Genomic DNA, 24,235 nt, shown 5'->3' on the forward strand with positions numbered 1-24,235 from the left:
TACACTCAAAAACAAAAATTAATATGGAATTCTAAAATGTAACCCACAGGAAGTAACCCACAAGACGATAAGGAAAAGAAAACAGAGAAATGAAAAACAGAATAGACAGAAAACAAAATATAAAATAACTGATTTAAGCTCTAACACATCTGTAATTACATTCAACATATTGGAAAAAAGGATTGTTGGAGGTGGGTGGCAAGATGGCCGAATAGGAAGAGCTCCGGTCTGCAGCTCCCAGCGAGATCAACGCAGAAGGCGGGTGATTTCTGCATTTTCAACTGAGGTATCTGGCTCATCTCATTGGGACTGGTTAGATAGTGAGTGCAGCCCACGGAGGACGAGTTGAAACAGGATGGGGCGTTGCCTCACCCAGAAAGTGCAAGGGGTCGGGCAACTCCCTCCCCTAGTCAAGGGAAGCCGTGAGGAATGGTACATTCTGGCCCAGATACTATGCTTTTCCCACAGTCTTTGCAACCCGCAGACCGGGAGATTCCCTTAGCTCCCTACACCACCAGGGCCCTGGGTTTCACGCACAAATCTGTGTGGCCATTTGGGCAGACACTGAACTAGCTGCAGGAGTTCTTTTTTCATACCCCAGTGACGCCTGGAATACCAGTGAGACTAAAGTGTGCACTCCCCTGGAAAGGGGGCCGAAGCCAGGGAGTCAAGTGGTCTAGCTCAGTGGATCCCACCCCCACAGAACCCAGCAAGCTAATACTCACTGGCTTGAAATTTTGCTGCCAGCACAGCAGTCTGAAGTAGACCTGGGATGCTTAAGCTTGGTAGGGAGGGGTGTCTGCCATTACTGAGGCTTCAGTACATGGTTTTCCCCTCACAGTGTAAACAAAGCCTCCGGGAGGTTCGAACTCGGCGGAGCCCACCGCAGCTTGGCAAAGCCGCGGTAGCCAGACTGCCTCTCTAGATTTCTCCTCTCTGAGCAGGGCATCTCTGAAAGAAAGGCAGCAGCCCCAGTCAGGGGCTTATAGATAAAATTCCCATCTCCCTGGGATGGAGAACCTGGGGGAAGGAGCGGCTATGGGTGCAGCCTTAGCAGACTTAAACCTTCCTGCCTGTGGGCTCCGAAGAGAGCAGCGAATCTTTCAGCACAGTGCTTGAGCTCTGCTAAGGGACAGACTGCCTCCTCAAGTGGGTTCCTGACCCTCGTGCCTCCTGACTGGGAGACACCTCCCAGCAGGTGTCAACAGACACCTTTGCAGGAGAGCTCCAGCTGGCATCTGGCAGGTTCCCCTCTGGGATGAAGTTTCCAGAGGAAGGAAAAGGCAGCAATCTTTGCTGTTCTGCAGTCTCTGCTGGTGATACCCAGGCACACAGAATCTGGAGTGGACTTCCAGCAAACTCCAGCAAACCTGCAGCAGAGGGGCCTGACTGTAACAAACAGAAAGAAATAGCATCAACATCAACAAAAAGGACATCCACACAAAAACCCCATCCAAAGGTCGCCAACATCAAAGACCAAAGGTATATAAATCCAAAAAGGTGAGGAAAAACCAGCGCAAAAAGGCTGAAAATTCCAAAAATCAGAATGCCTCTTCTCTTCCAAAGAATCACAACTCCTTGCCAGCAAGGGAACAAAACTGGACACAGAATGAATTTGACAAATTGGACAGAATAGGCTTCAGAGGGTGGGTAATAACAAACTCCTCCAAGCTAAAGGAGCATGTTCTAACCCAACACAAGGAAGCTGAGAACCTTGAAAAAAGGTTTGCTAACTAGAATAACCAGTTCAGAGAAGAATATAAATGACCTGACAGAGCTGAGAAACGCAGCATGAGAACTGCGTGAAGCATGCACAAGTATCAATAGCCGAATCAATCAAGCAGAAGAAAGGCTATCAGAGATTAAATATCAACTTAATGAAATAGAGTGTGAAGACAAGATTAGAGAAAAAAGAATGAAAAGGAACGAACAAAGCCTCCAAGAAATGTGGGACTAGGTGAAAAGACCAAACCTACATTTGATTGGTGTACCTAAAAGTGATGGGGAGAATGGAACGAAGTTGGAAAACACTCTTCAGGATATTATCCAGGAGAACTTCCCCAGCCTATCAAGACAAGGCAACATTCAAATTCAGGAAATACAAAGAACACCATGAAGATACTCCTCGAGAAGAGCAACCCCAAGACACATAATTGTCAGATTCACCACGGTTGAAATGAAGGTAAAAATGTTAAGGGCAGCCAGAGAGGAAGGTCAGGTTACCCACAAAGGGAAGCCTATCATGCTAACAGTGGATCTCTCTGAAGAAACACTACAAGCCAGGAGAGAGTGGGGGCTAATATCAACATTCTTAAAGCAAAGAATTTTCAACCCAGAAATTCATATCCAGCCAAACTAAGCTTCATAAGTGAAGGAGAAATAAAACCCTTTACAGACAATCTAATGCTAAGAGATTTTGTCACCACCAGGCCTACCTTACAAGAACTCCTGAAGGAAGCACTAAATATGGAAAGGAACAACTGGTACCAGCCACTGCAAAAACATACCAAATTGTAAAGACTATCAATACAATGAAGAAACTGCATCAACTAATAGGCAAAATAACCAGCTAGCATCATAATGACAGGATCAAATTCACACATAACAATATTAACCTTAAATGTAAATGGGCTAACTGCCACAATTAAAAGACACAGACTGGCAAATTGGATAGTCAAGACCCATTGGTGTGCTGTATTTAGGAGATCCATCTCACGTGCAATGACACACATAGTCTAGGGAACAATGAACAAGAAGAGCTAACTGTCCTAAATATACATGCACCCGATACAGGAGCACCCAGATTCATAAAGCAAGTTGTTAGAGACCTCCAAAGAGACTTAGACTCCCACACAATAATAGTGGGAGACTTTAACACCCAACTGTCAATATTAGACAGATCAACGAGACACAAAATTAACAAGGATATTCAGGACTTGAACTCAGCTCTGGACCAAGCAGAGCTAGTGGACATCTATAGAACTCTTCACCCCAAATCAACAGAATATATGTTCTTCTCAGCGCCACATCACACTTATTCTAAAATTGAGCACATAATTGGAAGTAAAACACTCCTCAGCAAATGCAAAAGAACAGAAATCATAACAAGCAGTCTCTCAGACCACAGTACAATTAAATTATAACTCAGGATTAAGAAACTCACTCAAAACCACACAACTACATGGAAACTGAACAACCTGCTCCTGAATGACTACTGGGTAAATAATGAATAAGTTCTTGGAGACCAATGAGAATAAAAACACAATGTAGCAGAATCTCTGGAACGCAGCTGAAGCAGTGTTTAGAGGGAAATTTAGAGCACTAAATACCCACAGAAGAAAGTGGGAAAGGTCTAAAATCAACACTCTTAACAACACAATTAAAAGAGAAGAGGGGGCAGGCAGATTCAAAAGCTAGCTGAAGACAAGAAATAACTAGGATCAGGGTGGAACTGAGGGAGATAAAACACGAAAAACCCTTCAAAAAGTCAATGAATCCAGGAACTGGTTTTTTGAAAAGATTAACAAAATAGATGGACTGCTAGCTGGATTAATAGGGACCAAAGGAGAGAAGAATCCAATGGACACAATAGAGAATGATGGGATGTCACCACTGATCCCACAGAGATACAAACCACCATCAGGGAATACTATAAACACCTCTGTATAAACTGGAAAGTCTGGAAGAATCGGATAAATTTCTGGATGCATGCACCCTCCCAGAACTAAACTGGGAGGAGATCGAATCCCTGAATAGACCAATGACAAGTTCTGAAATTGAGGTGGTAATTAATGGCCTGCCAACCAAGCAAAGCCCAGGACCAGACAGATTCACAGCCATATTCTACCAGGGGTGCAGAGAGGAGCTGGTACCATTCCTTCTGAAACTGTTCTGAACAATGGAAAAAGAGGGGCTCCTCCGTAGCTCATTTTATGAGGCCGGAACCATCCTGTTGCCAAGACCTGGCAGAGACACAACAGAAAAAGGAAATTTTGGGCCAATATCCCTGGTGAACATCGATGCGAAAATCTTCAATAAAATGCTGGTGGGCTGAGTTCAGCAGCACATCAAGAAGCTTATCCACCATGACTGGATCAACTTCATCCCTGGGGTGCAAGGCTGGTTCAACATATGCAGGTCAATGAACGTGGTCTATCACATGGGCAGAGCCAGTGACAAAGGCCACATGATTGTCTTAGTGGATGTGGAGGGGGCCTTTGATAGAGTTTGGCACCCCTTCATGCTGGAAACTCTCAATAAACTAGGTATTGATCGAACGTATCTCCAAATAATGGGAGCTGTTTATGACAAACCCGCAGCCAATGTCATGCTGAATGGGCAGGGGCTGGAAGCATTACCTTTGAAAACCAGCACAAGACAGTGGTGCCCTCTCTCACCACTCCTATTCAATATAGTATTGGAAGTTCTGCCCAGGGCAATCAGGCAGGAGAAAGAAATGGGGGGTGTTCAGACAGGAAGAGAGGAAGTCAAATCGTCTCTGTTTGCAGAAGACATGATTGTGTATTTGGAAAACCCCATTGTCTCAACCCAAGATCTCCTTAGGCTGATGAGCAATTTCGGCAAAGTCTCAGGATACAAAATCAATGTGCAAAAATTACAGGCATTCCTATACACCGATAATAGACAAGCAGCAAACCAGTTCATGAGTGAAGTCCCATTCACAATTGCTACAAGCAGAGTAGAATATCTAGGAATACAATTTACAGGGGATGTGAAGGACCTCTTTGAGGAGTGCTGCAAGCCACTGCTCAAGGAGATAGGAGAGGACACAAATGGAGTGTTCCATGCTCATGGATGGGAAGAATCAATATTGTAGAAATGTTCATACTGCCTAAAGTAATTTATAGATTCAATGTTATCCCCATCAAGCTACCATTGACTTTATTCACAATTAGAAAAAAGCTACTTTAAATTTCATATGGAACCAAAAAGGAGCCCATATAGCCAAGATAATCCTAAGCAAAAAGAGCAAAGCTAGAGGCATCATGCTACCTGACTTCAAACTATACTACAAGGCTACAGTAACCAAAACTGCATGGTACTGGTACCAAAATAGATATATAGGCCAATGGAACAGAACAGAGACCTCAGAAATAATGCCACATATCTACAACCATCTGATCTTTGACAAACCTGGTAAAAACAAGCAATGGGGAAAGGATTCCCTATTTAATAAATGGTGTTGGGAAAAATGGCTAGCCATATGCAGAAAACTGAAACTGGACCCCTTCCTTACACCTTATACAAAATTAACTGAAGATGGACTAAAGACTTAAATGTAAGACCAAAAACCATAAAAACCCTAGAAGAAAACCTAGGCAATACCATTTAGGACATAGGCATGGGCAAAGACTTCATGTTTAAAACACCAAAAGCAATGGCAACAAAAGCTAAAATTGACAAATGGGATCTAATTAAACTAAGGAACTTCTGCACAGCAAAAGAAACTATCATCACAGTGAATAGGCAACCTACAGAATGGGAGAAAATTTTTGCAATCTATCCATCTGACAAAGGGTTAACATCCAGAATCTACAAGGAACTTAAACAAATTTACAAGAAAAAAGACAAACAACCCCACCAAAAAGTGGGCGAAGTATATGAACAGACACTTCTCAAAAGAAGACATTTATACAGCCAACAAACATATGAAAAAAAGCTCATCATCACTGGTCATTACAGAAATGCAAATCAAAACCACAGTGAGATACCATCTCATGACAGTTAGAATACCCATCATTAAAAAATCAGGAAACAACAGATGCTGGAGAGGATGTGGAGAAATAGGAACAGTTTTACACTGTTGGTGGGAGTGTAAATTAGTTCAACCATTATGGAAGACAATGTGACAATTCCTCAAGGATGTAGAACAAGAAATACCATTTGACCCAGCAATCCCATTACTGGGTATATATCCAAAGGATTATAAATCATTCTACTGTAAAGACACATGCACACGTATGTTTATGGCAGCACTATTCACAAAAGCAAAGACTTGGAGCAGACTCAAATGCCCATCAATGATAGACTGGATAAAGAAAATATGGCACATATACACCATGTAATACTATGCAGCCATAAAAAGGATGAGTTCATGTCCTTTGCAGGGACATGGATGAAGCTGGAAACCATCATTCTCAGCAAACTAACACAGGAACAGAAAACCAAACACTGCATGTTCTCACTCATAAGTGGGAGTGGAACAATGAGAACACACGGACACAGGGAGGGGAACATCACCGCCTGTCTGAGGGTGGGGGACTCGGGGAGGGATAGCATCAGGAGAAATACCTAATATAGATGATGGGTTGATGGGTGCAGCAAACCACCATGGCACGTGTGTACCTATGTAATAAATCTGTACATTCTGCATATGTATCCCAGAACATAAAGTATAATAAAAACAAACAAGCAAACAAAAAAACATAAATGATCTACAACATTGTATTTTGACTGGCAGAATGGATTAGAAAATATGAACCACGTATATGCTTTCTATAAGAAACTCACTTCAAGTATAACAACATAGGCAAGTGGAAAGTAAAAGAATGAAAAAAAGATATGTGATGTAATAATTAACCAAAAGAAAGTAGGAGTGGCTATGTTGATATCACATACAGCATATTGCAGAGCAAAGAAAAGTACTAGAGTCAAGGAGAGATATTATATAATAATATAGGGTCAACCCACCAAAAAGACAGCAATTGTAAATGTGTCTGCACCAAATAACAGCTTCAAACTAGTGAAACAGGAAAAGTCCTGTGGTTCCCCTCTCAGGGCATGTGATGTGGGTGTGGCTCGCTTCCTCAGTTCCCTGCTGGTCAAATCTCTAGGGAGCATACAGATGGGCAAGCTATCGGCCTACAACCCCATGGTAGTGTCTAGGGGTGAATGTTTCCAGCTGAACCCCCAGTGGGCATGTGTTACAGTGTGCTCTTTTAGTTTAGCCGTCCATAGGTGGCATCGGTTAGCTCAATTAGGCCCCTGCCTTATCGCAAAGACAGAGGGCTTTCTGTATCCTAGGGTTCTTGCCTCGGTGTACCAAAATAATCAGATCACACATGGGCTTGGAGAATGTGTGCAAGGTTTTATTGAGTGGGAAGCTTTCAGCAGATGGGGGAGCCAGAAGGGAGACAGTTTTCTCTTGAAGTCGGAGTGCTCGGCGGCCCAGGGTCTCCATCGACTGCCATGGCCAAACTCTGCCTCGTTCTGCTGGTCGATGCTATGCCAGCACCTGTCATGTGCTCTTCTTCCAGCATGATCCCCTCGCCATCCTCTCGCCATCCAGCTGCTTGTGTGCCTCCCTGCTCGAGTCTCGAGAGTTTTTATAGGCACAAGATGGGGGTGTGGTGGACCAGGGTGGTCTTGGGCAATGTAACATTTGGGTGCGGAGTCAGGAGTGCCTGTCCTCACCTAGGTCCATGGGCACAGGGCCAGCAGTTAAGCCCTTGCCAGGGACCTGCCCTTCCCTTCCCAGCACTTCCCTGCCCCTTTCTGTATTGCTAGGTGAACTGATAGTACTAATACGAGAAATAGGCAAATCCACAATTATAGTTAGAGACTTCAGCACCTCTTAGTAGTTTATAGAACAACTAGATGAAAAATCAGCAACTCAACAATACCATCAACCGAAAGGCTTTAATCAACATTTATAAAATACTCTATCCAACAACAGCAGACTTAACATTCTTTTCAAGTGTTAATGGAACAAATATCAAGATAGACCATATCCTTTTACAAAACAAAGCTCAATAAATTTCAAAGAATTGAAATTATATAGTGTGTTCTTTTACCATAAGAAAATCAAACTAGAAATCAATAACAGCAAAATGTTCTCCAAACATTTGTAAACTAAACAACACACTTCCAAATAATCTATGGGCCAAATAAGTCTGAAGGGAAATTTAAAAATATATTGAACTGAATCAAAATGAAAATATAACATATAAAATTTTATGACACAGCTAAAACAGGGCTATAAGGGAAATTTATAGCATATGTTAGGTTAAACTTAAGTGCATTTATTAGAAATGATGAAAAATCTCAAACCAATAATCTAAGACAATAAATGTAATATCTCTTTACTGTCTCCTTTTTATAATTGTCTTAAATATTTCCTCTAAATACATTTAGAATCACATCAGATAATGTAAGTTTTCAGCAATTAAACGTAATTTAGAAAACTTAAGGGCCAGGCTTGGTGGCTCATGCCTGTAATCCCAGCATTTTGGAAGGCTGAGACAGGCGGATCACGAGGTCAGGAGTTCAAGACCAGCCTAGCCAACATGGCGAAACCCTGTCTCTACTAAAAATACAAAAATTAGCCGAGCATGGTGGTGGGCTGTAATTCCAGCTACTCAGGAGAGGAGGCTGAGGCAGGAGAATTACTTGAACCCGGGAGGTGGAGGTTGCAGTGAGACAAGATGGTGCCATTGCACTCCAGCCTGGGTGACAAGAGCAAGACTCCTCCATCTCAAAAAAAAAAAAAAAAAAAAAAAAAAAAAAGGAAAAGAAAAGAAAACTCAAGAGAAGGGAAGCCTGTTGTATTTAACCATATTTTTGAGTAAAGCATTTTTTCTTGGTTATCAATGTTCCTAAATTCCTCCTTTTATAATGTAATTTCTGTTTAGTTTTTTTTTAGCCATTCTTTTAAAAGAAGTCTGCTAGTGACAAAATCTTAGTTTCCCTTCATCTGAGAATGCCATGATTTCCCCTTCCCACCTCAAGAACCTAGAAAAAGAAAGAAAAACCAAAAGCAAGTGAAGAAACAGAAATAATAAAGGTAGAAACAGAAATTAATGAAGTTAAAAACAGAGAGAAAAATCAATGAAACAAAAAGCTTCTTTGGAAAAAAATTAAAATCAATAAATGTCCATCTCTTTTTCTTATGAAAAAGAAAGAAGAGAGAAGACATGAATTACCAAACTCAAGGATGAAATAGAGGATATCACACAAACCCTCTAGATATCAAAAAGATGATATGGGAATAGTAAGAGCAATTCTGCACACAAAAATCTGACAACTTAGATGAAATGGATCAATTCCTTAAAAAGTACAAATGACTATAATTTGCCCAACATGAAATAGATAATTTTAATTACATAACTATTATATAAATGTAACTATTAAGATAATTGAATTTATAATTTTAAAACTTCCTGAAAATAAATATCAAGCCCTGGGTGGTTTCACTGGAGAATTCTACCAAACATTTAAAGAATTAACATCAATTACATAACTTTTCCAGAAAAATAAGAGAGGAGGGAGCATTTCCCAATTCATTTTATGTGGCTACTTTCACCCTGCTATCAAAACCATACAAAGACAACATAAAAGGAAATCTCCACGTCAATATATAATGAACAAGAACTCAAAAATTCTTAACAAAATGCTAGCAAATAGAATTCAGCAATATATAAAAAGAATTACATACCATGAAAAAGTGATTTTTTTTTTCATGGATGCAAGTCGAATCCAATATTCAAAAATCAGTCAACATCATTAGCCATTAAAGAAATGCAAATTAAACCACAATAAGACATCACTACACATCTATCTGAATGTCTGGAATTTAAAAAATAAGTGACAGCACAAAATCTGGCAAGAATTCAGAGAAACTGAATCACTTATACATTGCTGTTGGGAAAAAAATGAAACATGTGATTACCCTTTGACGTAGCCATTGTTAGAAGAGTTATCAAAGAAATGAAAACTTAATTTTACAGAAAACCTGTACATGAGTGTTTATAGCAGTTTTATTTATAATATCTAAAAACTGGAAACAACCCAGATATTTTTCAATGAATGAATAGTTAAAGGAAGTATGGTACATCCATAACCAAGAAATACTACTCAGAAATAGAAAACAGAAAAACAATGGATACAACAACCCAGATAAATCCCTAAAGAATTTTAAGGGAAAAAGAGCCAATCCATGGTTCCCCTAGCAAAGGCCATTCCCTCTGCATTATGTCCCTCTAGCCTTCTCTCTCCCGACACCTTCAACCTCAAGTGACACATATTACCAATTTACTATTTAATCTCCTTCCTTTTGCATCTTCACAATACAACTCTGATTTCCTTTTTTCTTCTTTAAGAAGTAGTGAGCACAAGGGTTAAAGGCAAAGCATTAATGCCCAGTGTATCTAGGTTTAAATCTTGGCTTTGCCATCATGGAGATGTCAATTGGCCTTTGGAAGCCTTGGTTTCCTCATCTGTCTGATAAGAATAATAATAGTACCTATCTTCTAAGGCTGTTGAGAGGATTAAATGAGCCTATGCGTATAATGAGCTTGTCACAGTGCCTAGCTCAAAGTAAGCACTCAACTAAATACCAACTATGATTATTTTTATTGCTTGGGATGATTAATAATTTGTTCTAGGAGAATTGAAAATAATGCCAATTCTACTATCATTATTAACAGTATAGCCAAAATTGAGGAATGCAAACTTTTTTCTTTAGAAATGTCTCAGTATTGATAAATGTTTTGAGTGTCTGTGTTACAGTTTAGTAAAAATAAAGATGAGTTGGGCATATTGATTAATCCCAACAAAGCAAAACTAGTGGCAAATAATGGCAAATCTTAATGAGAATGCTATCTAAAGGTATCTCAAATGTAGATCTTTTGTTGAAAGGCATGGGGGTAAAAGACTGAGTTAGTCTTCTCTTATCTCTTTATGATATTAATCGGGGTTAAAAATCAATTTTCTTCTATTGCCTGCATTCTTCACCCACCCCCCAAGTTCTTTTTCTTCTGTTCGTTTTTGTCTATGCCTTTGATTTTGGTGGCTTTTTAAAAATATCTGGTGAGGCTTGGTTCTCCATTCAGAAATATTTAAGAGTAAGGCACCGAAAAGCTGATTGGAAGCTCTGTTGTAATGAGGAACTTGTAGACAGGTGGGCAACTCTTGAGGGATGTGGGACAGTAAGATAGCTTTTGTGTTGAGGGACTTTCTGGGTCTCCATAGAAGGCTCCTCTGATGTCTTGATTGGGAGGAATAAAAAGGATTCCTTGTGTCCTGGCACCTGGAAGGAGTTATAGGGCTACAGGTGGAAGGTTGATTATGACTAATTAGTCCCTTATTTTCTGGCTGGTGCCTCATTCCTGCTCTCTGTGTTCCTGGAGTGCTCAAATCTGGGGCCTCACTTGTTCAAATGCCATAGAAAATAAACCTCCTCTTTTCCTAAGGGTGAGACAAGAGTAGTTAGCTGGCTTCATAAGGTAGGGCTCCAGTGCTCTTTTCAACCTCTTTTCAGTAGGTTCTCCTGCTGTCAGTCTCACCCTACATCTCAGCCTTTTCTGTACCTCCAATTCCTGAGCCCTTCTCCAGCTTTATGGAGAGAATCAGCGTACTTCAGTATGGTATTAGGAACTTTGATTTCAGGTTTCTCTGCTCTTCTAAGAGCAGAATTTGGAAAAAATAGAAGAGTTCCAGTTCCAAAATTTAGAAAAAATGAAAGACATGTACTGTCAGTTTCTGGTGCTTTCAGAAGAGAGAAGTGACAAAAATAAATGTAGTAGCTTAAACCAAAATTTTTGATACTACTTAAAAAATCTTTTTAATTTTTTTTTTTTTGTTTTGAGACAGCGTTTTGCTCTTGTTGCCCAGGCTGGAGTGCAATGGCGCGATCTTGGCTCACTGCAACCTCTGCCTCCTGGGCTCAAGTGATTCTCCTGCCTCAGCCTCCTGAGTAGCTGGTATTACAGGCATGTGCTACCACGCCTGGCTAATTTTGTATTTTTAGTAGAGACGGGGTTTCTCCATGTTGGTCAGGCTGATCTCAAACTCCCGACCTCAGGTGATCCACCCACCTCATCCTCCCAAAGTGCTGGGATTACAGGCGTGAGCCACTGTGCCCGGTCTAAATTTATTTCATTTTTTAAGAGACAGGATAGGCTGGGAGTCGTGGCTCACGCCTGTAATCCTAGCACTTTGGGAAGCCAAGGTCAGTGGATGGCTTGAGCTCAGGAATGAGACCAGCCTGGGCAACATAGTGAACCCCACCCCTACAGAAAAAAAATACGAAAAATTAGCCCAACATGGTAGTGCGACCGTGGTCCCAGCTACTCAGGAGGCTGAGGTGGAGGATCACCTGAGCCAGGCAGGCCAAGACTGCAGTGAGCCGAGATCATGCCATTGCACTCTAGCCTGGGCAACAGAGCGAGACCTTGTTTCAATGTTTTTTTTTTTTTTTTTTTTTTTGAGAGACAGGTTTTTCTCTGTTGCCCCGACTGGGGTGCAGTGGCACAATCATAGCTCGTTGTAACCTCAAACTTCTGGATTCAAGCGATCCTCCTGCCTCAGCTTCTCATGTAACTGGGACTACAGGCACGCATCACCATGCCTGGCTAATTAAAAAAAAAATCTTGTTTTCATTTTTGTAAAGACTGTGGTGGAAGGGTGCGGAGAGTGTCCAATTTTATTGCCCAGTCTGGTCTAGAGCTCCTGGGCTCAAATGATCCTCTCACTTCCAAAAATGTTGGGATTACAGGTGTGACCCACAGTGCCCAGCCTGATACTACTTTTTAGAGTCATTAAATGATATTCTATACATGGTTTCATTTTTGATTTTGATTGTAAGAAAAAAAGTAGTTCGATGTATGTGACTATATGTAATTTTGAGTTAGCAGGTTAACAACTAGAATTAAATATTTTAAACATTTAGTTTTAATTTCATTAATAATTTAGAAGTCACTTATAATTTTATTATAATTACATGTGGAATAACATGTAATTGGTCCAAATAATCTGCCATATCATTTTTCATGTTTCGTATGTCATGAAAATTCTGCACAAAATTAATTTATACAGAATTTGTAGCTTTCATAATAAGAGACATTCTATCAAGAAAAGTTTATACTTTTAAACCTAGATTGTTATAGCAAAATTTACAGATTAAAAAGTCAAGATTCCTGTGTACATATCTCTTAAATTATCCCTGGAGATAGAAACCAAATAAGGGCAATAGGAAAGTCTGCTTATAATTTTTAATTTCTGTACCAGAAATTCTGGAATCATAATATCCAAGCATCAATGCATTCCACCAAACCATGGAGGCTTTCTGCTACGAAGATGTCTTCCAAACTTTTAAAGTAACGAAAGATTTCCTTATGAAGTTTTCCCTTGTGGCTCTGAAGTCATACCTATGCTGGACTGGCTCCTTTTTCTCTTCCTCTGCATTTTTAGTTCAATTTCAACTGCACTTCTCAGCTATTACTTCTGTTTTGTCCTTAGTATTCACTGTTGTTCTTCCTTTAAGAGTCAATAGATTGGCGGTTTGTCAAAAGACCAATTTGTGATTCCGTATGTTATGCTTTTTCTAGCACTCCTGTCAGGGAAGATTTAAAGAATTCTAAAATGAGAACTGTCTCTTTTCTAGTTGGCCTGAAGTGTAAGTGGTAATTTGGATTTGCTTTGCCCATACTGGTAATGATTGTACAGTTAGATAAATGAATTTTAAAGCATGAAAGCTCTGCCTGCATTTCACAGGGCTTGTGTTGCCCGTGGGGAAAAACATATCTCATGGTCCCTTAGGACTAAACAGAAGGAAGACTTTCTAATCTTGGAATTGGATTTTTTCTGAGGGCATGCGTATTTGCATAAATTACAAAGAAAAATCATTAGGGATTTTATTGTGAAGAATATATAAGCCAGTAAGATATCTACAAAAATCAAAACAAAGGAAAATTTCAACAATAGTTGTGGATAAGCTATTAATTTCTGTCCCTTAACACCTTTCCCACTTCCTCATTAACTCTTTTCTCTATGTTGGTTAGTTATATTTATGCTCAGTTTTTGCTCAAATAATTTGTATTCTTTCCTCAGAAGTATGTTCTGATATATGGAGTGCATAAAGTTACTTTGTAATTCTTGTGGGTATACTACTGGAATTTGACTGCTGAGGAAGCAGGAGGCCATCACATTGCTATGTTGAGGATTTACCATGATTCTAGTATATCTTAAGTTGTTTTGATCCAAAAGATTATTTCTCTCAAATTATCACACATCTTTTATTTTTTCTCTCACTTCAAGACCTGAGAAGATGAAATTGAGGCCCATCTTACAGGTGCAACAGAAATCTGTACATAGTTTAAGTAGTGTCTAAGTTCCTGTAAATCTTCTTTAACAGACGACTGTATTGCTCTGTGCAACAGAATCTGAAGGAGAAGGGCTCAGAAGTGACATATTCAAGGTGAAAATATCTCTAAGCCACACAGATCAATTTTTGCTGGAGAAAGTACATGTTATACTAGTTAAGCTAATGGGAAAATTTCATTTTAAAAGGAAGGAGTAAGGTGAGCAGATAACTCAAGGCACTCTTGTAGAAGTCACAGAGATGAACAGGGTTATGGGAGAAGTAATCATACCTGCTGGGAAGATTATCTGAAGATGAGCGATTTCATCTTATTAGAAGTTGCATTATTTTAGATTTATTTTGTTTATTTTTATTTTTTATTTTTCAGGGGAGAAGGCAACAAATCAAGACTCTAACCAGCTTAGGCAAAAGGAAGAACTTATATAAAGTATACGGGGACGAGTTGAACAACCTACTCTACAGATAAGAATCCAGCTAGCCTAGGGACCAGCAATATTAGATCCTCTGCTTGCTTCTTTTTTCTGTAGACCAACTTTTCCACGGGAACACAGCTGCCTAGCACACCCAAGGTTTTCACTTTATGGCTTCAAGAATGAGAGACCAACTTGCTTTCTATATTTTTTCCTATCCAAGACCCAAATTCCTGGGGATGGGACTCACTGGCTCTGATTAGGTGAGGTATCCACACCTGGATCACAGATGATTAGCTGTGGCCAGAAGGAAGGGTCCCATTATAGCTGCACTATGATGGGAGGATGAAAAAGAGAGGGAGGAGCAGTTCCTAGAACAAGCAGAGAAGCTAGAGAGACTACCCCAGAGTTTTCCATTGCAGAAGTACTACTTCAAATCATATGATTCATGAGATTTAATTGGAAGAGATGATTTGATGTTTGGGTACAAAAATTCCACTATCCCATCATCATATTTTGATAAGATAGCAGTACCTAAAGGTTTACCAAGGTTTGCTTTAACAATTTAGATATGAGTAGTTTATTAATATTACTTTTATACATTTCTCTAATAGGTTATTCATTTTAAATTGCAGCTGGAGGCATCAATAAATCTAATGCAGTGACCTCATGTTACAGAAGAGAACTCTAAGAGGATAAATAACTTGGCCAAGATCACATGGTAAATAGTGAAAACATCTGGGCTGGAATCCAAGTGTTATTTTTTATCTAGTGCTGCTATCTTGATCTCATTATTTGTTTAGAAATACTTTATCTTTTGCCAAAAATATTTAACAATTATGGGTTCTTATTTGTACAATCTTTGAATCAAACTATACATAAATCCCAGGTCTCCCAGTGTCCAGTAGCAGCAAGGCTTAGAGGAGGTCAGAACATTAGCTCAGAAACTGAGGAACATGAATTATATGCAGTACTCTGTGCTGAGTGAAAGGCCACTTCTGCACAGAGATGACTTGCAAAGAAAGCTGCAGGAAAGGCCAGGATTTAGGAAGCAGCTTTGGCTTCTATTAGCTCCAGGATAGTACTGTAATGCTAGATCAGGGTATATCACAATTTAATATTGCAATGATGATCTGACCAATAAAGATTTCAAAGCAAGCATTACCAGTAGGGGCGCCATGCATAGCAGACGGACAATAACATGTAAACCAGTGGCTCCAACCTTTTTGGCACCTGGGACTGATTCTGTGGAGGACAGTTTTTCCAGGGACTGGAGTGGGGGCTGTGTAGGGAGGTGTGGGGGTATTGGGGGTGTGGGAGTGTATGGGTGAAATGGGTAGGAGGGTGGTTTTGGGATGAAACTGTTCCACCTCAGATCATCGGGCACTTGATTCTTATAAAGAGTGTGCAACCTAGATCCCTCACAGTTTTGGGATGAAACTGTTCCACCTCCGATCATCAGGCCTTAGATTCTTACAAAGAGTATGCAACCTAGATCCCTCACATATGCAGTTCACAATAAGATTCATGCTTCTATGAGAATCTAGTGCCGCTGCTGATCTGACAGGAGGCAGAGCTCAGGCAGGAATGTTCGCTTGCCTCCTGCTGTGCAGCCCAGCTCCTAACAGGCCACGAACCAGGGGGTGGGGGACCCCTGATGTAAACAAACAAGCTAATTTAAAATAAAATAATAACTGCCATGAAGAGAGCAAAATGAAGGATGTGATAAAGAGTGAGGGGAGGCTACTCAAGATTGGGGAATTAGGGAAATTCTCTCTCTAAATCAGTGAATGATTCAATGAAAAGGAAACTGTCAAAAATCACAGATCAGTAACTTCAATAATAAAACTATATGTCAATAAAAGCCCAAAACATTTGATAAAATTCAAAGTCCAGTTTAAAAATACCTTGTTAGAATATAGTTTTGCTATTTTATGACATAAAAACAGGAAAAACTAAGAATTTAAAGTTTTATAAAGGGTAGAGCAAATCTAGAAACACTTTCCTTTAAAAAAATGAACAAAGCAGCTGGGCACAGTGGCTCATGCCTGTAATTCCAGCACGTTGTGAGGCAAAGGTGGGAAGATCACTTGAGGCCAGGAGTTTGAGACCAGCCTGAGCAACACAGTGAGAACCCTGTGTCTGCAAAAAATTAAAAAACTAGCTGGGCACAGTGATGCATACCTACAGTCCCAGCTACTTGGGAGGCTGATGTGGGAGGATCACTTGAGCCCAGAAGGTCAAGGTTGCTGTGAGCTGTGATCGTGCCTCTGCATTCCAGCTTGGGCAACAGAGCAAGACCCTGTCTCAAAAAAGGAAGAAAAAAAAAAAGGTAAACAAAGCAAAAGTGCCTTTTGTTACCATTATTTTCCAATTTAATGCTGAAAATTCTTTAAATCATAGTAGGTCCTCCAAAAGCAATGAGAATTAAATATTGGGAAAAGAGGAAACAAAGTTGTTATTTGAAGAAATAGAAGATCCAAATTAAGCCATCGCCACGTGCAACAAAACTATTAGCGATATTAAAAACATTCAGTGAAATGGGCTAATACAAGATAAATCCGCAAACACCTATATCTTTCCTAAATGTCAGGAATAGCCAACTAGAAAAGTTAAATGAAAGAAGATCTTATTCACAATGTCAGCAAATTATAAAATATATGGAAACTAATGTGGAATCTTGAAAGCTTATAAACTGTGAAAGGAAAATAAATCTTAGGGCCCCCAAATTACTAAGCTAAAGCGAAAAGCCAAGCTGGAAACTAGGGCAAACCTGCCTCCCATTTTATTTAGTCACCCCTCTGCTCACTGAGATAAATGCATATGTGATTGCCTCCTTTGGAGAGACTAATCAGAAACTCAAAAGAATGCAGACATTTGTCTCTTATCTACCTATGACCTGGAAGCTCCCTCCCTGCTTCAAGTTGTCCTGCCTTTTCTGGATGGAACCAATTTTCATCTTACCTATGTTGATTGATGTCTCATGTCTTCCTTAAATGTATAAAACCAAACTGTACTCTGACCATCTTGGGCACATGTCATCGGGACCTCCTGAGGCTATGTCATGGGCACGTGTCCTCAGCCTTGGCAAAATAAACTTTCTAAGTTAACTGAGACCTGGCTCAGATTCTCAGGGTTCACAAAAGTATAAAAAGTTTAATGAAATAATTTTTAAAAACCCAAATGAAAGCAAAGACGTAGGATGACTGTGAATAGTAAAGAAAATATTTCCCAAATTAATGTATAGATTTACCATATTCCTATTAAAAACCAAAGAATACTTTATAGAACTCAATAAAATGATTCCAAAACTGCTTTCCAAAATAAATGGGCAGAATTCTCATATAGTAGTCTAAGAGAGGAAAAAATTATAAGGAAGAACTATTATTGTTAGATACTAGGATTTTAAAGGAAATGAGTGGAAATGATATGGAATGAGTTTAAAAAATGAAGAGGTAATTGAACAGATAGATAGCCTAGTTTACATAGATGTTAAAGATATGATGAACTCAGCTTATGCAAGTAATGAAGTAATTAAGAAAAGAATCATGACTTAAGCACTGGTAAGAAAACCAACAGGTCATGGTAGCTCATACCTGTCATCCCAGCTGTTTGGAAGGCTGAGGCAGGAGGACTGCTTGAGCCCAGAAGCTTAAGGTTTCAGTGAGCCACTGCACTCCAGCCTGGGTGACAGATTGAGACTCTGACTCTTAAAAAAAAAAAAAGCATGGGTTGGAAACTTAATCCTCAGTGCAGCAATGTTGGAAGATGAGACCTAATGGGAGACATTTATTTTCTACCCTCATGAATGGATTATTTCTGAATAAAAAGGAGTTGAGCCTTCAAGTTTGACCTCTTGCTTGCTCACATGCTCTCTTATCCTTCTGCCCTCTACCATGGGATAATACACAAGAAGGCCCTTAACAGATGCTGGCCCCTCAACCTTGAACTTCATATCCTCCAGAAATGTAAGAAATACTTTTTTTTTTTTTTTTTTTTTTGAGACAGGGTCACTTTGTCACCCAGGCTGGAGTGCAGTGGCACAATCATGGCTCACTGCAGCCTCAACTCCTGGGCTCAAGTGATCCTCCCACTTCAGCCTCCCAAGTAGCTGGGACTACCTGGCTAATATTTTTTTTGTGGTAGAGGTAGGGTTTCACTATGTTGCCCAGGCTAGTCTCAAACTCCTGGGCTCAAGTGATCCTCCCTGCCTTGGTCTCCCAAAGTGCTGGGATTACAGCATGAACCACTGTGCCCAGCCAAATTTCTTTTCTTTATAAATTACCCAGTTTGTGGTATTTTTCTATAGCAACAGAAAATGGGCTAAGACAACCAGATGTTAATATGCAGAAACTTTAACTTGGACATTTACCTCACACTACTTTATTCATTCTGCAAGAGGCTGCACATCAGGACTTTACCTTTTTTGAAATCTGGCATTAAATCATTCAAAAGTTGCCACATGTTTTCTTTTTAAAAGATGGAGTCATTGATTCATCTTTGGAGCAGACTTTCTTTGTTTTGGGAAAATTACCAGAATGGGCCTTTTGAATTACACACGTCTACAGCAAGTACTCACTTGTTGCTTTTTGAGGAGATTGAAGTTTCTAGTAAGCTGACAAGCTTCGTTTAGAAGTATAAATTGGGTTTAGTGGCTTGTGTATGTCCTTTCAAAATCAGAGGGGGAAAATATGTAGCCCTAGAATATGGATTTAGGTTGAATTGTCCTTGCAAAGTACAGTTTGTTTGTTTATATTGGAAGAGAGAGACAGAGAGAGTTTTGTCTAAGTAATTGGTAACAGGAGATTGTCTCACTGGACCATGCCAAGAGCATTGTGTAGATCCGAGCTCTTTATTATGGAGATAAAAATTGTGAAAGGGAATCACGGGACTAGGATTGGCATAATACCACCTGGATTTGGAGCATTGGTGCCTTTCACATTGTGTTATTTAAGACAGAATAACTCAGACTTGTAAAATGTACTGTTGACCTTTATCATTGCCTGTCTGGCCATAGGAGCCCAGACTGTACTCTGCATAAGTGGGTGCTTCCACTGTCAATTATTTAATTTAACTCATTTAATTGTCACAACAGCCAAAACAAGCAGGGAATGGATTTGAAGAGGAAAGATCTCTTTCTGAATCTCTTCGTCCATCTCTACATCTCTTTCTCCTCTCTGCACACACACATACTCCCACCACAGTGGTTCTTAGGGCCAGTGTTCCAGAGAGTGGAGATGCCTGGCAATTTTCTGTTGGTGGGGTGAGCTGGCCATTGCCACATTGTGTTCCCAAAGTAACTCCTTCCAGTAGTTGGTGGAATCTACCCTGCATTGAGAGTCTCACTCTGTCACCCAGGCTGGCGTATAGTGGTGCGATTTTGGCTCACTGCAATCTCTACCTCCCAGGTTCAAGCGATTCTTGTGCCTCAACCTTCCAAGTAGCTGGGACTATAGGTGTGCACTGCCATGTCCAGCTGATTTTTGTATTTTTAGTAGAGACAGGGTTTTGCCCTGTTGGCCAGGCTGGTCTTGAACTCCTGGCTTCATGTGATCCACCTGCCTCGGCCTCCCAAAATGCTGGGATTATAAGGCGTGAGCCACTGTGCCCAGCCTGCATTGTACTTCTTTCATACCCAAGTTTGCAGTACATTTTTGTTAATTGTTTTATTCATGTGTTACCTGTGCTCTCTATAATTAAGGGAGGGATCAGAATCCATGCTTGGAGAGTAACTGATAGGGCAGAGCAGTATTCTTGAGAAACTGGTGATCTGATGGCAGAAGTGACTTGCTGGACTCTAACAGCGCTGACAAATGATTGTAGTACTGATTTAGTGGAACATTTAACAGATCCATGGGAAGGAAATCCTCTGGAAGAATAGTTTTTTTGTAGCCTATGGAATGCAAGTTCATAGTTTTTATAAGTTGGCTGTCAAAGAAAAAGTGACCTTATTATGTAATCTCAAGTGAGTGTGGTCTGTGGACTACTGGGGCCAATTCAGTTGTTCCTTCACTTACTCATTCATTCCACAAGTATTTATTGGTAGTTCATTACATGCTGGAACTGGGCTAGGCATATAGATACAATAATGATTCACAGAGTCTCTGTCCTTTAGGAGAAAACTACAGGAAGTTAAATATTAACAAATCAAATTGTAAGAAAACAAGAAGAAAAGAGGAGAGCAATCAGAAATGAAAAAATAGAAGATGGACACACATAACTATACAAACATTTAAAATATCTATAATGTGAAAAACAATAAAAGGAGCTTAAAAAGAAAACAAGAGACTGAGAGAATTACTTGTACTAAATATGACAGATGAAGCAATGAAATTTTCATTATGTCAGTCTTTGGTCAAAACTAAAACCTGGCCGGGCACGTTTACTTATGCCTGTAATCCCAGCACTTTGGGAGGCCAAGGCAGACGGATCACTTGAGGCCAGGAGTTCGAGACCAGCCTGGCCAACATGGCAAAACCCTGTATTTGCTAAAAATACCAAAAAAATTAGCCAGGTGTGGTGATGAGTGCCTGTAGTCCCAGCTACTCAGGAGGCTGAGGCATGGATTGCTTGAACCCAGGAGGCGGAGGTTGCAGTGAGCTGAGATTGCGCCAGTGCACTCCAGCCTGGGCAATAGAGCAAGACTCTGTCTCAAAACAAACAAATAAAAAACAGCAACAATAAACAAAACAAAACAAAAACTAAAGCCTAACGCCAAACCCCTAAAAACAAAAGGGCACTAACAGCATTCAAAGAAAAGGAAATAGTCACTTAACTTACAAAATGCCTTCAGTAGCAATTAAATAAATTCACATTAAAAAAATAAGGTAATGTCTCACACTTTATAAATTTAAAGGTGTAAGAAAATCCATACATTTATAATTTCTCACACTTAACAAATTTAAAAGTATTAGAAAATTTGGAAAGTATAAAAATAATTCATTCTGGGCAACAGAAGCAAGTGGAAACTCTCTGTTACGCACTTTCAACCACTGAGATTTCTATTTTATGATGGATTTATCAGGCTGTAACCCCATGGTGTCAAGGAGCATCTTTAGGTAACACCTAGATGTTGAATCCTACATGCTGAATTAATGCCAGACACTTTTCTAAGTGCCTTTCATATGTTAACTGATTTAATCTTCATAGCAGCTATATGAACTGGGAATTTTATTATATCCATTTTACACATGAGGAAACTGAGGGAAACAAAGATTAAACAAATTGCTTAAGATCACATGGTTGGTCAATGGCAGAGCTGGGATTTGAGGCTAGAGAGTAGGACTCCAGGGTGTGGCCTCATTATCATTGTACCATGCTGCTTCAGTGGAAGAAAAGAGCTCTATATACAAAGATGAGGCTTGCGGCATCATTATTTACGAGGTAAAAGGAAAAAAATATGGGGGAAAACTACATGTTCCACAGTAGGAGAATGGTCAAATATATTATGGCATATTCATTCAATAGGTAATTGCTCACCAGAATTGTTCAGAACTTTTCTTTCGTTTTCCTGGGGTACAATGGTATGGGCCACAGACTTCACAAAAGTATTACTTGTCCTTTTGTAGTCATATGTCCTCACATATTTGAGAAATTCATGAGAATAAGAAGGCCCTGTACCAAATGGACACTTCACCATTTTCTCCTGCAGTGGTCCATGGCTCCATATATTATGTCATTAGATGTACTGAGAGTTGCTGGAGTGTGAACTCTTTAGGAGTACAAATAACCACCTTCTCTGGATACTTAAGCCACACTTAATGAACTCACACATTTCTTTGACCTCACAGGTCCAATCCTTATCCAAGTAAAGCTGTTTCTTATCATAAATATATTAACACAATTATCAACCTTTTTTTTTTTAATCATAAAGGACTGTGAAGTGCTAAGATTTTTGTGTTGTAAATGTTTTCAAAATATTAAAAGTAATTTTTATTTATGTAGAAACAAGGAAAGAAAAGCACATTAATTATGTATTTTAAGATAAAGTCTTTTCATACTTAAAAAAATTAGTTACAAAAATGATGTATCACATTTATTAGGTGTATACCATGTGCCAGGAACTATGCTAAGCTCTTTACATAATTTATGCTTTTAATCCTCTCAATAGCCATATAAAGTGGATATTATTTATTATCATCATGTTACAGATGAGAACACAGAAGCTTAGAGAAGTTTAGTCACTTGCCCTAGGTCACACAATTCATAAGTGGAGGAGTCAGGAACTGTCTGAATCCAGAGATCAAGCTGTTAATCATACTGATACTATCTTTTTCTTCCTCTTCTTTTCAAAAAATAAATTTGGAGTTACTGTCTCTAACGCTTAATTCTATGATGAAGTTCTATGTCTGTGGTCACAAGTAACATTATAACCAGTTGCCTTGGAAATGAAGACGATATAATAAATTACAACTAGAAGTGGCTTACCATATTGAATACGAAGTTCTTTGAGGAGAACCGTGCCATAATCATCAAATAAAGAAGAAAAACAAGTAAGGGAACATAAAAGCAGAATACAGAATACTCTGTCAACAAATTGACATGTATGGTTTATAAATATGTTTTCTAAAAGGAATATTGTATATAATAAGTGATAATCTCAATAGGGAATGAAGTTTTGAAATTGCCTAAATATGTATTGGTTTCAACTATAACTCTTTCAGAAGAATCTCTTCCTTTTTCTACTGGCTCAACCATACAAAGTACAACCTACCCACAGGAATCTCACTCATACCGAACATTTTCCATTTAACTTGAAGGCTGACACCTGTTCCCAAGTGGTAAGGTATACCATTTTTGACAGAGCTCTACCATGCTGAGCCATGAATAGCCTCCAATATTTCTATTTCTTTTTCTTTCTTCTTTGATCATATTGTTGAACTTGAGAACAAAGAAGGTTCTTAGAAACATAGGAAAAGATTGATAATTCTGAAGTCATGGTAACAAGTAGCCACTATAACTTGCTTTAAATCTGTTCTATCAAACAACTCAGTAAACACAATTTTGCAATCCAACTACGCTGTCAATCTCACTTATGAAGGTCAGTCAATCAGGGACAAACTCATTCCAATAAGCATGTTTCTGAGCGGTACCCAATCAACAATAGTCTCACCTGAGTAATCACACTTCTACAGATGATGTCAATCTACTTATGTTTCTGAGAGTCAACCAATTCCTAAATGCTATGCTTTCTTGAAACACTATATAAGATCAGCCATCTGTTCTGCTTGAAAAGGCTGTGCCTGACCCACATCTCTTATTGTAACAAGCAATAAGTTAACTTTGTCTTTGTATGTTAGATATTGAATGCTGGTCTTCATTTGGCAGCCTTCTAGAGGACCATTAGGCCAACAGATGCACTCACTGGACACCTTGTACCAAAATTCTATTTACCCTTCAGATATGTTGCCAAGTTAGTTAATCTCAACAATAATCTGATCTCTGGCTAGTTTCATTGACTCTTGGTGCTGAATTTATTTTGTTATTCTAGAATTTGTAGCCAAATAGGTCTTTGCTTAGGCCTAGGTCGTTGCAAAAAGCAATTAGGCGTTTTTTGGTTTTTAATATAAACCATACAATAAACAATTAGACTTAGAACTTTTTATAAGACAACAACTAGACCTTTTGTTTTGGAGGTATGCCATTTGATATATATATATTCTTTACTATTAACATGCTTATTCTTTTGCTGCTTGCCTTTTGCTCT

The 24,235-nt window shown here is 39.3% G+C and overlaps 1 long non-coding RNA gene across 9 annotated transcripts in view; it reads left to right on the forward strand.

The window, feature by feature from the left end:
• The window catches only part of LOC105475168 (uncharacterized), a 90,672-nt gene that overhangs the window by 6,879 nt on the left and 59,558 nt on the right, over positions 1-24,235 (forward strand). For 4 of the 9 annotated variants that reach the window (XR_011624926.1, XR_011624921.1, XR_011624922.1 and 1 more), the window contains exons 2-4: positions 14,487-14,792; positions 15,165-15,250; positions 20,645-23,021. This is a non-coding gene — a long non-coding RNA (uncharacterized lncRNA). Of the gene's footprint in view, positions 1-14,486; positions 14,793-15,143; positions 15,251-20,644; positions 23,022-24,235 lie in introns of all 9 variants that reach the window. The other 5 variants (XR_011624925.1, XR_011624923.1, XR_011624924.1 and 2 more) reach the window with 5 other exon arrangements.

This window comes from Macaca nemestrina, chromosome 6 (genome assembly GCF_043159975.1).
Source record: "Macaca nemestrina isolate mMacNem1 chromosome 6, mMacNem.hap1, whole genome shotgun sequence".
In the NCBI taxonomy this organism is placed as follows: domain Eukaryota; kingdom Metazoa; phylum Chordata; class Mammalia; order Primates; family Cercopithecidae; genus Macaca; species Macaca nemestrina.